The sequence below is a fragment of the Panulirus ornatus genome, chromosome 63 (genome assembly GCF_036320965.1).
Source record: "Panulirus ornatus isolate Po-2019 chromosome 63, ASM3632096v1, whole genome shotgun sequence".
Lineage (NCBI taxonomy): Eukaryota > Metazoa > Arthropoda > Malacostraca > Decapoda > Palinuridae > Panulirus > Panulirus ornatus.
In genome coordinates, this window is record NC_092286.1 from 14,920,445 (window position 1) to 14,933,235 (window position 12,791).

The 12,791-nt window shown below is 41.6% G+C and overlaps 1 protein-coding gene across 4 annotated transcripts in view; it reads left to right on the top strand.

Annotated features, from left to right (window-relative positions):
* Positions 1-211: 211 nt before the first annotated feature.
* LOC139745838 (uncharacterized) overlaps positions 212-12,791 on the top strand; it is a 239,931-nt gene continuing 227,351 nt past the window's right edge. For all 4 annotated transcript variants that reach the window (XM_071656434.1, XM_071656436.1, XM_071656437.1 and 1 more), the window contains exon 1: positions 212-502. The gene's annotated coding sequence lies outside the window, so the exon portion shown is untranslated. The remainder of the gene's footprint in view (positions 503-12,791) is intronic.

The following is a 12,791-nucleotide window of genomic DNA, read 5'->3' on the forward strand; positions in this document are numbered from 1 at the left end:
CTCTCTCTCTCTCTCTGGGGATGATGGGGAGGGGGTGGTCGTTAACTGGAGGGGGGGCACTGATGGTAGGGTGAATGTGGGTGAGGGAGGAGTGGGAGGAGGAGGAGGAGGAGGAGGAGCCTGGTGGCAGCAGCAGGAGGAGGGAGGGAGGCAGGCAGGCAGCTAGCAGCCTAGCCAGCTCGCACGTGTCAGTGTGTGCTGGGAGGCTGACGTGGTCGCACCGTCTTCTCCCACGCGCGCCTCTCTAACTCCTCTCGCTGCCACCAGACCCAACAAAAGTGTGTGTGTGTTGCTCCTCCTCTCGAGCCCGACTCAGAAAAAAAAAAAAGCCTTTTAAGTTGGAAACTAATTACCGGGAATTATAACTTTTCGGATAATTATACATATAATCTTTTTTCCTATCCAAGTGAAGGATGGGAAGTTTAATTCATATTTTCTTTTGGAAGTAACTAAAACAAAAAGTTTGACTTAAGGGTATTATGTGCCTTACGTTATAAAACTGGTAAGTGTTAACTTATTTTGATTGATAATAAAGTGTTAGTTTACACAAACACACACACACACACACACACACTCACACACAATCATACATCAAACATTTCGTACATAATTCTGTAAACATAAACATACACACGCATATCATACACATAAACATTCATATATATGTATATATATAATATATATATATATATATATATATATATATATATATATATATATATATATATATATAACATGAGGTTGATTAATTGATATTTTAAAAGACAAAAATAAAGCTAAAATCCTTTTTCGAACCTCATTAAATACAACCTTTCGAACAACAAGGATTGGTTTCTGTTTCGTTGCTCTTCGCGATGTCTGGATGAATTATATCCAAGTAAGCGATGGAGTCTATTTACATCCCACCCAATTTCCAAATTCCGACAAAAGACTTGACGAATAACTCAAGACTTCAACGATACTTTTGGACTAAATTTTGCTTCTTGTGTAAATGAAAAGCGATGTATTTTTTGCGTTAGAGGAGGGGAGAGAGAGAGAGAGAGAAGAGAGAGAGAGAGAGAGAGAGAGAGAGAGAGAGAGAGAGAGAGAGAGAGAGAGAGAGAGAGAGCCTTGTAGTAGATATCTACTCGTTAGTTGAATTACGAGGGTAGATGTAGAGTGGTGGAGGAGAATCGTTCCATCAGCTTGTAAGGACGATGGCCTGCCTACTGTAGGAGGCGTCGGCGGGCAGGGCGTGGGTGCCCAGTCCTCCCCCCCCCCCCCCACAGCAGCTACAGGAGGGAATCCCCACCTCCCTCGCCACTGTCACGAGCATGGAGGCGTGTGCACCTCGCGACGTGCTGTGTGTGTGTGTGTGCGTACCTTTCATCTACTTGTTGGCTGGTGTTTGTACACTGGTGCTTGAGGGCTTGAGCAGTGTGTACGTGTGTAAGCATTCATGTATTCATGCATGCACACACCGCCGCATTCGTGTGTGTGTGTATATATATATATATATATATATATATATATATATATATATATATATATATATATATATATATATATATATATATAGTGTCTCCCCTAATGATGTGATAATTACACGAAAGTGCACTTGGGAACTTATCGTGTTTCATTTTGCCCGTGGACTCATATATATATATATATATATATATATATATATATATATATATATATATATATATCCTTGTGTGTGTGTTTGTGTGTTGTCTGTGTGTGTGTGTGTGTGTGTGTGTGTGTGTGTGTGTGTGTGTGTGTGTGTTGTGTGTGTGTGTGTTGTTTCGTGTGTGCTTTCGTCAGCGGGGGACACACGAGGTGTACACGTTCATATGTACGTTCATGCTCGCGTTGCTCCGCTCACCGGGACGGCTCTCCCTATCTTGCCATCCCCCCTCACCCACCTCGGCTCCTCCACAACCTAGTATAGTAGTAGTCTTGTGTTTGCCTACTTCCCACGTCGTCTTTGCTCACCGCAAATACAACACCGTAGTTCTTTTGTTCTTTAACAGAGCACCGTAGTTCTTTGGTCTCTATAAGAGCACAGTGGTTCTTTTGTTCTTTAAGAGCACAGTGGTTCTTTTGTTCTTTAAGAGCACAGTGGTTCTTTGGTTCTTTAATAGAGCACCGTAGTTTTGTTCTTTAATAGAGCACCGTAGCTTTGTTCTTTAACAGAGCACCGTAGTTCTTTTGTTCTTTAAGAGAGCACCGTAGTTCTTTTAGAGCACCGTGGTTCTTTTGTTCTTTGAGAGCACCATAGTCCTTTTGTTCTTTAATAGAGAACCGTAGCTCTTTTGTTATTTAACAGAGCACCGTGGTTCTTTTTGTCCTTTAACAAATCACCGTAGTTCTATTGTTCTTTAACAGAGCACCGTGGTTCTTTTGTTCTTTAACAAAGCACCGTGCTTCTATTGTTCTTTAACAGAGCACCGTGGTTCTTTTGTTCTTTCACAGAGCACCGTAGTCCTTTTGTTCTTTAACAGGGCACCGTGGTTCTTTTGTTATTTAACAGAACGCCGTAGTTCTTTAACAGAGCATCGTAGTTCTTTTGTTCTTTAACAGAGCACCGTAGCTCTTTTGTTCCTTCATCTTGCTTCCCAAAGTGTTGAAGAAGATGGAGATTTATTTTTTCTTCTAGAACGTCCGCACTCTATATTCTAAGCTTTTAGTTAGCATTAATATGGCCATCCAAACTCTATTCTGGGAAGCCGTTTCTATACAGGGGAAATAGCACCAAGACACCCTGTGGACATAACACTTGCTCAGCCCCGTGTCCTACACCAGAGGGAATTGTACCAAGTGAATCTACAACAGGAGCCATCACATGGTTCTCCTTACGAGACGGTGTCGCAAGGGGTTGGGGTCTTTTTTTTTTTTTTTTACCCTTAACGGTTTTGCACGAGAGAGAGAGAGAGAGAGAGAGAGAGAGAGAGAGAGAGAGAGAGAGAGAGAGAGAGAGAGAGAGAGAGAGAGAGAGCGAACAACAACAGCGACGTTCATGGGAATCAGTTTCTGTTTTCATCAGCTTTTGGAAGAACAGACGTGTGTGGGGTGAGTGGGAGGTAAAAAAAAAAATATATATATAATGAAAAAAAGCTTTTTTTTATGTGTGTGTGTGTGTGTGTGTGTGTGTGTGTGTGTGTATGTGTGTGTGTGTGTGTCTGTGGATACGTTCGTTGATATCTGAGGCAGGAAACATTGGCAATAATCTGATTGGCTTTTCTTTTTTTTTTTCTTCCCCTAACAGCATAACCTGCTGTGAGTGGGAGGGGGTTGGGGGATATATTATTTTTTTTCCCAACCTTATCTATAACCGGAGAGACCCAACGGTGACGTGTTATGGGGGGCTATTTCTTTTTTCGTAATCTCTTTACCCGGGAAAGAGACCTTTAGCCTGCTTATAGTGGAAGAGATCCTTGGGGGGGAAAAAAAAGGGAGATATATTCTTATATTTTGACATAGAGATGACCTACCACATAACTGTACTCAGTGATCTTGACGTGATGAAAAGTGAGCGTAAGGAATAGATGATGATAAAGATAGTGATATCTTGAGAGTGAGTGTTAAGGGTCAATAATGATAACAAAGATAGAGATGTTCTTAAGAGTAAGTGCTTAGAACAGTCAATGAACCTATACGAGGTTCCAACTGAGTTCTAAACCTGACCTTCGTATCCCAGTGTACCAAAACACACCCTCGAAGTAAGTGAAGGTCAGAGCGAGTGGCCACATCATGCGACCTGTGGGAATGTGAGAGTCATCGACGTGGAGAGGTGGAATGCTTCCCATTCTGTTTTGTGGTCGTGGAATCTACAAGTTAGCCATGCAGAGGAGGAGAGGTTGAGGGAGGGGGGGATTTCCATATAAACCGCCAACCCCCTCCACTTCCCAGTGGTATCCAATACGACTTTGTGTGTTTCAGATACCGAGGGAGCACTAGAGAGGATGGTGGGTTATCCCTGGGTTTTGGAATATTCCACTCGCATAAAAACAGCAGTTGTATTTTGCTTTTGTCCTGGTTTGTAATCATTCGCCACTTGTAACAATTTACACACACACACACACACACACATATATATATATATATATATATATATATATATATATATATATATATATATATATATATATATAAATATGTACATATATACTTAATTGGGAAGATCTGATTCCCTTTCTTTATTCTCATTCCTGACTCGACACAGTTTGTGAGACTTGCCAGATCCAACGAGGGTTCTAACCCTACGAACACCATCTGCTGGGTGGTATACCCTCCCACACGAGGTAACATGACAACGTGCACTTGTGTGAATTACTCTTCAGGTATAACTGTATGACACGAGTTTCCCCATGTCATGAATTTTCCATGGTCAACCACTGGACGTCACCACCGAGTTCCTGTCTGACTCTCTCTCTCTCTCTCTCTCTCTCTCTCTCTCTCTCTCTCTCTCTCTCTCTCTCTCTCTCTCCACGGCTACGAGACACGTGTAGAGATAACACAAATACATGGATACGTTGTGTTTGTAAAGATGATCATCGATACAGCAAGTTGTGTATATAATAGACGTATTACGCACACCTCACCGTCATTCACTGTATCCCTAACGACACTCTCTGTACACAGGATAATGTAATAGCGAGGCTGAAATTCGTGAAGTTCTGCACGAGTGTAGGTCAGGGTATTTCAGAAGGAGAATCACTGGGGTTTTACAGTCAGTTTGTCTGACGTTGGATATTGTCACGCCCAGGTGTCGAACTCCGTCAGTGGTGCGTGGCATTCGATCCTCCACACACACACACACACACACACACACACACAACACAACAAGTGATGCGTGTGAGGTGAGCATATGGCCACCATTCCAAGATGACGTCAACTTCAGACAATCATGGTGACAAGTTTCGTCTGATGTGGGACAAGGGCCCAATATATGGTTGGCTCTCACGCTTCAAAAAAGCCAGGACGAAAGAGCAGTTCTTTGTCATATTGGCTGAGCACCATATTTCTTATTTCCCTCCAGTGTTCAGTGATGAGGAAGAAGTGATACTGTACAACACTCTTTTTGTTTTATATTGAGTATCCCAGTTGTTCAACTCTTGTGATTTTATTGATTATATGTGGACTAGTCAGGGGATATTGCTGAACTTTTGATAATTAAACGGATTTTTCTTTTTTCTTAAAGAACACTCCATCAATATCAGCTCACTCTCATACAGGCTGAAACAGATTACTGTCCAGGAGTTTACCCATTTGTTATTACCTATTTCTACATCACGAGGAATGAGTTTCACACTCCCGTGGGGCCCTATTTCTTGAACCCTCTCCATGTGAACTTTTGTATATCATCAACATTCTAAATATCATCACTTTAACTTATTCCATTCCGCTGCTGTTCTAACGCTATAAGAGAACCTCTTTATATACCTTTTCGAACACTTACTTCGCTTTGTGTCTTGTCACGATGTCTGTTTGCTATACATTCGTATCTAGTAAATAAACGTATATTGTAGAAGACATCACACTGGTTTAGGGACTGGAAGTTTGACTCAAGTCTTGTCTAGACCTCCTCCATGCGTTCTTTGCCCAGTGACCAAACCTGAGAGGTTTATCTGAGTCTGGGTCTCATATACATGCGAATAGCTTGCCGAACATTTCCTTAGACATGTACGGAAGATCAGTCTTGATATTTGCCAAGAGATGATTTATTTCCTTCACGACTCCAGTGGTGTGACGTGCAGGTGGCAGTGTCAAGCCCACCCTAATTCCTTCTCACACACACGGATTTCTGTAGCTTGTATCCTCCTCGATCACATCAATTTCAAGAGTCTTTTCTCGTTCTCTACCCATCTATATCACTTCTCATTTCCGACTCAGAGCTCGTCCAAAGTTACTTTTTCAAGTGGATATACTCCTCGTAATCCTTTACCTCTCATGATCTCATCATCATCTCCAAACATATGTACACGGGAGTCCTTTCCTGCAGGCAAGGCGATAACATAGATCATGAAAATCAACGGTTCTGAGTCCTATCCCATTGGCACCAGACTGATGACTTTATCTCATGTTGGGAAAGGTTCCTCTGACACACGTCTCTTCCACTGTGATAGTTTTCCATCCATTGGAGGAGTCGCCCCCTACCTCCCCTTATGACTGCCTTGAAATCCATCTTCTTTAACGGCCTCCTACGTAGGCAGTGTCAAATGCTTTCTGGCACCCATCCGTCTCTCTTGTCTAGAACGGGGTCAATTTTTTTTCCACAGATGTCAAAGAGAATTCTTGTGTACGGCTTCCTTCTTTTGAACTTACTCGTACTTAGGTAGTCTTTCCTTTGTAAATAATTAATCATTTGCTTTCTGATTATCTTTTTTCCATGCTTTACGTGGGTCACGAACATTTAGTGGCAGTATTATGTTATTCTTATCAATTCTATTCCTTTCATGTTCCTCTTCCATCTCATATCATCTGGCTGGTGTTGGGAATACAGCGTCCTCAACTGAGAATAAACATTTGAACTTTTTATCTGGGTCCTCGCGTCATTTCTCGCTATCTCTCGCATTTCTACCTTCTGAACCTCTTAGCCTGACGAGCTGCGACGGTTCACTTCTGATAGATTTATGGAAATGTTTTAGTTTTTCCTCTCTCTCTCTCTCTCTCTCTCTCTCTCTCTCTCTCTCTCTCTCTCTCTCTCTCTCTCTCATCCACAATAAAAATTCTTCAAAAGTTTCTCTATCGCTCAACCCCATCTTGACTATGATCACTTGATCCTCGTGTTCGTCTGGTAGCGACCTGATGTCTCTCTTAAATCTCTTAGCATAGTATATGACCTAAGCTTCCTCTGCTCCCATGGCGTTATCCACTGAACCTCTTCCTCACTTCGTGAAGCCAGAGACGCCAGTGTTCGAACTCTTTCAGCGCATGTCAAGTGTTACAGAGTCTTCGTAACAGTGGTCTGTATCTTGACTATGATGCTCCGTTCAGCTCTGAATGATTCTTATCATCATACATCCGCTCCGTATTTGGTGTCTATTTAGTACGTCCTCGTTCAGAACATGACGGACTTATATCAACTAGGTCATCCTATGTGATATCCTCAATCTCTCTCTCTCTCTTATGCTATGGGTACTGATAAAATCTAGTACCACTGGTGTGCTTTGGCGTTCAGTCAGATGCAACATGGGAAAATTCTTCTTCCCCTGTACGCCCTCTAAGACTCTTGTATCTTCAAGATTCTCTGTTCCCATCACAATATAAGTTTTCCCCTGATTTTGTTTTTACATTTTTGCTGCCTCCTGCAACATCTTGACTCTTTCCTTTAAATATTTCGGACTCACTACACTTCTTTCGAGGATTACACTCCATCCAAGCCAGAAAGAAAATCCTCCTCCAGTTACATTTCCCATTACGACCTACTAATTGAATGGGTCATATATCAGTATACCCTGAAACTTATATGCAATTCTATATCCCTCCCGTTTAATCTTTTCCCTTCAACTCTTATTATGATATACCCTCCTTGGACAGATGAGATGTTATCTCTTACGTAATTTTCATCTCCACAGCTGCAACAATATCCGGTCTGTTTTCTTTGAATTTCAGTTCCTTTTCAGTTCGTCTGCATTCGTAATCAGTACCTTCAGACTGAGTGACCGACTGTCAAGAATACCTGGAATTATCGAACTACCTTCTTTGGCGCTCTTCACTTCTCTCTCAACGCTCCTACCTTTTGTCTGTCGGCTCTGACGAACATACTGCTAAGTTCCTCAATTGTTAACAAGTAACTTATCTTTCTTTCAAACCTCCTGGTTGATCCACTCCTAAACTGAATGCTATTCTTAGGGGAAAGTCTTCATATGTCACGGTCGTATCTGCCATTTCTCTTCGATACCTTAGGAATTTTTTTTTCAAATCTTTCTTTCTCCTTAGCTGCTCTCTCTCTCTCTCTTCTATGATTGGAGAATATTGGTCTTCTTCTCAGCCGCAAAAACACCAAGAACCCCCTTCTTTCAACTCTCTCTCTCTCTCTCGCATCTCTCTCTCTCTCTCTCTCTCTCTCTCTCTCTCTCATCTCTGGTGCAGCCAACCCGTCAGTGAGCTCCTCCCTGTACGTGTGTGCATGCTTCATCCCTCGTCCCTCCTTATTTTGTCCTTTCTTACACCTGTAGCGAAGTGTCTTCAACGTCAGGGTCGTAAAAAATCTAGTGTGTTGCCTCACCACTCTAGATTACGTTTCCCACCACGGCCATGTTCGGTGACGAGTTTGGTCTAACATGGTCTTTTTTTTACCGCTTGCTCTCTCTCTCTCTCTCTCTCTCTCTCTCTCTCTCTCTCTCTCTCTCTCTTTGTCCGCTTCGATTTACAGTGAAGTGTCTTTTGAATTCCAGGTCGAGAGACGATTGTCCCTAGTGAGTAGTCAAAGAATCCCTGGAATGCTCGCAGCTAAGTGTTTGTGGCTCAGAGTTCAAAAGTTGTGTTTCTTTTTTTCTTTTTTTTGGTCTAACGACAACACAGGTTAGGTCAACTGTCGTCGGCTCTGTTGCCAGTTGACTATATATACATATATATACAGTTCATTTCTATATTGTTATTGCGGTGTTAAGCTCCTAACTTTTTTCGCTATGAGTTCCAGAAACTGGTCTACTTTGCCTCTGTTACACACTAAATTTTTCGTTTATACTCTTATCTGACGAGTCGAGTTGTATGCAAATTTGGCGACGCTCGTTCACCAATGTAACGACGCTCGTTTACTAACGTAACGATCGTTAATTATCTGAGGCAGACTCGTCTCTACCATCCCTCTGCCACAGGAAACCCCTTGATCATTGAGCTTTAAGCCACTTCTGTGGGGAACTTCGAGGAGGACTCAACCATACAGGTACTATAATGTGTTAAGGTGGCCATCCCTCCCTAGTAATACTGTCTCCCGTTAGAGGCGCTCTTGGTGCCTCCAGGTGTAAGCATTGCCCTGTGTGTGTGTGTGTGTGTGTGTGTGTGTGTTCGTCTTACCCATATCAAACGTTTCATTGTGCAGCGTCTGTCTTTTCCGTGACAAACGTTTCACTGTGCAGTGTTTGTCTTGCTAGTGACAAACGTTTCACTGTGCAGTGTTTGTCTTGACAAACGTTTCACTTTACGGTGTTAGTCTTGCCAGTGACAAACGTTTCACTTTACAGTGTTTGTCTTGACAAACGTTTCACTTTACAGTGCATGTCTTGCCAGTGACAAACGTTTCACTTTACAGTGCATGTCTTGCCAGTGACAAACGTTTCATGACCCATTAGATGGGTCATGTGAGTGAAGGGTATGACACTGTAATCATTAACCATCCTTCACATGGGTCCAAACCTGTTACACACTATACCAAGCTGAAAACATCCATCCAGATAAGAGAGACATATAATGATAACAGTATGAATTATAATGAAAATAATAATAATAATAATAATAATAATAATAATAATAATAACGATAATAATGATATTTATAATAATAATGATAATAATAAGAGTAATGAATTAATAAATCATAATAATAATAATAATAACAATAATAATAATAATAATAATGATAATAGCAATAATGATATTTATAATAATGATAATAATTATAACAATAATAATGATAATAATAATAATAATAACAATAGCAATAATAATGATATTTATATTAATGATAATGATAATAATAATAATAATAATAATAATAATAATAATAATAATAATAATGATGATAATAATAATAACAATAATAATGATGATAATAATAATAATAATAACAATAACAATAATAATGATATTTATAATAATAATAATAATAATAATAATAATAATAATAATAATAATAACAATAATAATAATGGTGAAAGCGGCGAGGGGCAGGAAACCCTCCCATCTTTTATCTTCGCTTCCAAAAGCAGGAACAGAAGCAGCCAGACAAGGACATACCCTCGAAGGCTCCTCAGCTCTGTGTGTCTGAATGTGTATGTGTGTGTGTGTGTGTGTGTGTGTGTGTGTGTGTGTGTGTGTGTGTGTGTGTGGACGTAACCAGGATGAAAGAAAAAAGAAAGAATGGAAGAGATAAGCGATATCTTTTAGGATAGGAACCTGCATGTTCTGCAAATGAAACACAGTTGAAAGGGATAGGGGCTCGAGAGAAAGGATGGATGACGCTTGAGACACAGAAGACGAACTGTGGGACTTTGTGAAAGATTGTGAGGAAGGCGAGGTGAATATTGTTGTGCGTTAGAATGAAAGAAGGTAATAACGGGTGGCTGATTGGATAATGCTTTTGCACCTGGAAGCTGAGAGGAGTGAAGGCGAAAGGAGTGTACTTCTGGGAGGATTTGAAGGCTGTAAGGAGAGACAGAGATCGGAAAGTCAATGGAAAAGCGTGGGAGCTGAGCAGATGAAGAGAAGAAAGTGAGAGAGAGAGAGAGAGAGAGAGGTGAGGGAAGTGGCAAATAAGTGACAATATCAGTACGAGATGTTATGAGTATTCTGAAGGACTGTTGAATGTATTAGATGACAAGGAGGCGGTCTATTCCCAAACCATTCTTCCTCCTTCCCCTTGAGCTTAGTTTCATTCAGAGTCAGACTATCCAGGTTCCCCTCCTCATCCTTGGTTACATCTGCCAACAAGTGCGCTCGGGGCGAGGTGGTAAGCGGATTAAGAGAGCAACGGCGACTTTTATGGTGAAAAGAGAGGTGTGGGAGGTGGGGGATGTCAGGGTCGTAAAAGCCCATTCCTAAAAAAGGAGACTGCACTAACTCCTCCAACTATCGCCCCATTGCTCACACTTCTGCCTTCTCCGGAGTCTTTTGAAACGCTCTTTGACTTTCATTTTCTCAAACTTTTTGAATCCCATTACCTTCTTTCTGATCAACAATACGGACTGTACATTGCTAGGTCTACTGGTGATCTCTTCCATGTGACTTATTTCTAGTCCTTCTCTCACTGAGGAGGCTTTCCGTAGTCTTATGCTAAGCAAGCGAAGGCACCTCCTTACCTGAATCCCTCTACCTCCGGCTCAACTGCCGATAGGAAAGAAAAAATAAAAGTTGAGAAAAAACATCAGTTTGTACAGTATACTGTCATTGGAATTCCATAGGAAAGTGTGAATGGAAAAAAGTCAAACGTATAAACGACTGCACAAGGGCTGTACTTTGAAAGAAAAAAGATAAAGAGAAAGAGAATATGTCGTCTTGAAGCAGGAAAATTGACAGGTACCAGATGTTACTGTAACACTTGTCTAGTTTTCATATGAATGTAGTGATAGTCTTTGCATTTACTAAAACTGGTGGTAGTGTATAGTCGTGCTCAACAACTCAAATTCTCTTCTGCCCACATTGCTAGTACATCTCCTTTCATCTTCATACCATTATTACTGGCTACCGAACCTCTGTTTAATGGGAGTAAATTCTGGGATGTTGCGTGGTGGAGATGATTTAGTGTCTTGAAAATTTCTTTCAAATGTCCTCGCAGTCTAACGCTCATTTGGAGAGATTAATATCAGGTCTCGGACTTTTTTCTCCTATGGTGTATTTTCTGGTTACTGAGACATAAACCTGACGAGGAAAGACTCGGAGACCTAACATTGATCCCTCTATAAAGGGCAATATCTGTTGAAGTTTTCTCCTCTGCGGTCTTTCCCCTTCCCCTTGTTTCCTCTGTTTCTGACACGTCGATCCTCATTGTCTCATGATGAGTTCCTCTTCACTCATCCTCTCTTTAAGTCCATACAGTGTCAGCAGCCTGTGGTTTACTCTCTCTCTCTCTCTCTCTCTCTCTCTCTCTCTTTCTCTCTCTCTCTCTCTCTCTCTCTCTCTCTCTCTCTCTTAGAATCCCCTTAGTGCCAAGCTTCTCTTTGGCACTGTTATTTCTCATACGATCGTCCTCAGGCTTTCCATTTCTAGCACATCAAATAATTTTTGTCTCCTGTGCATTCAAGGCTTAGGAATCGTATCCGCGCTAACAGCCATGACCACAATTACCCTCAAAACCTACACTTCCACATGTTCGTGATCGCATTCACGACCTTATGTCCCTACTCCACTCTACTTCTTACTTCAGCTCCCATTATTCCACCTACAACCACCTTCACTTCCAGGTGCCTAAGGCGCTGAACATCCTACATATCCTTCAATCTAAACCCACATGCAGGCTATCCTGGCTCGCTCCCCAACTGTACCTCATTCCAATACTTTTATTCACATTTGCTTATAATTTCTTCCTTACACGCTCTTCCAGACTCTGTCACCAGCTTCTGAAGCTTCTCTCTCAAGTCAGCAATCATGACCTCATGATCCGCAAACAGCAACTAATTCACCTCCCATACATCCTATCCTCATCATAGTGTGCACCCGCCCCTCGCTCCAAGGTTCTTGCAGTTCACCATCTTGGTCGTGAACAGATTAAACAGCCGTGTTGACATCACACATCCTCGACGCAGACACCACCTTCACCGGGAACCACTCACTATCCTCCCTTCCTACTCGCAGACAAGCCTCACACTCGAGAAAGGCCTCTTTCACGCATTGAGTTAGCTTTCCTCTCGCACTACATATTCGTCACACCCCTCACAAAGCCTCTTCGTCAATCCAATCACACGTTTACACCAGACCCATAAATGCCACATAAACGTCACTCCCTCCATAAAGAATTTTGACACTTTGTGTCTGGGTTTAATGATGCAATTTGAATATCTGTGTGCACGACTCTCCGAGCGACGGTCGACAGATACGCTTCACAAGGATAATGATTTACTGGAAAATATCAAATGATTTCACAGGGGTAAA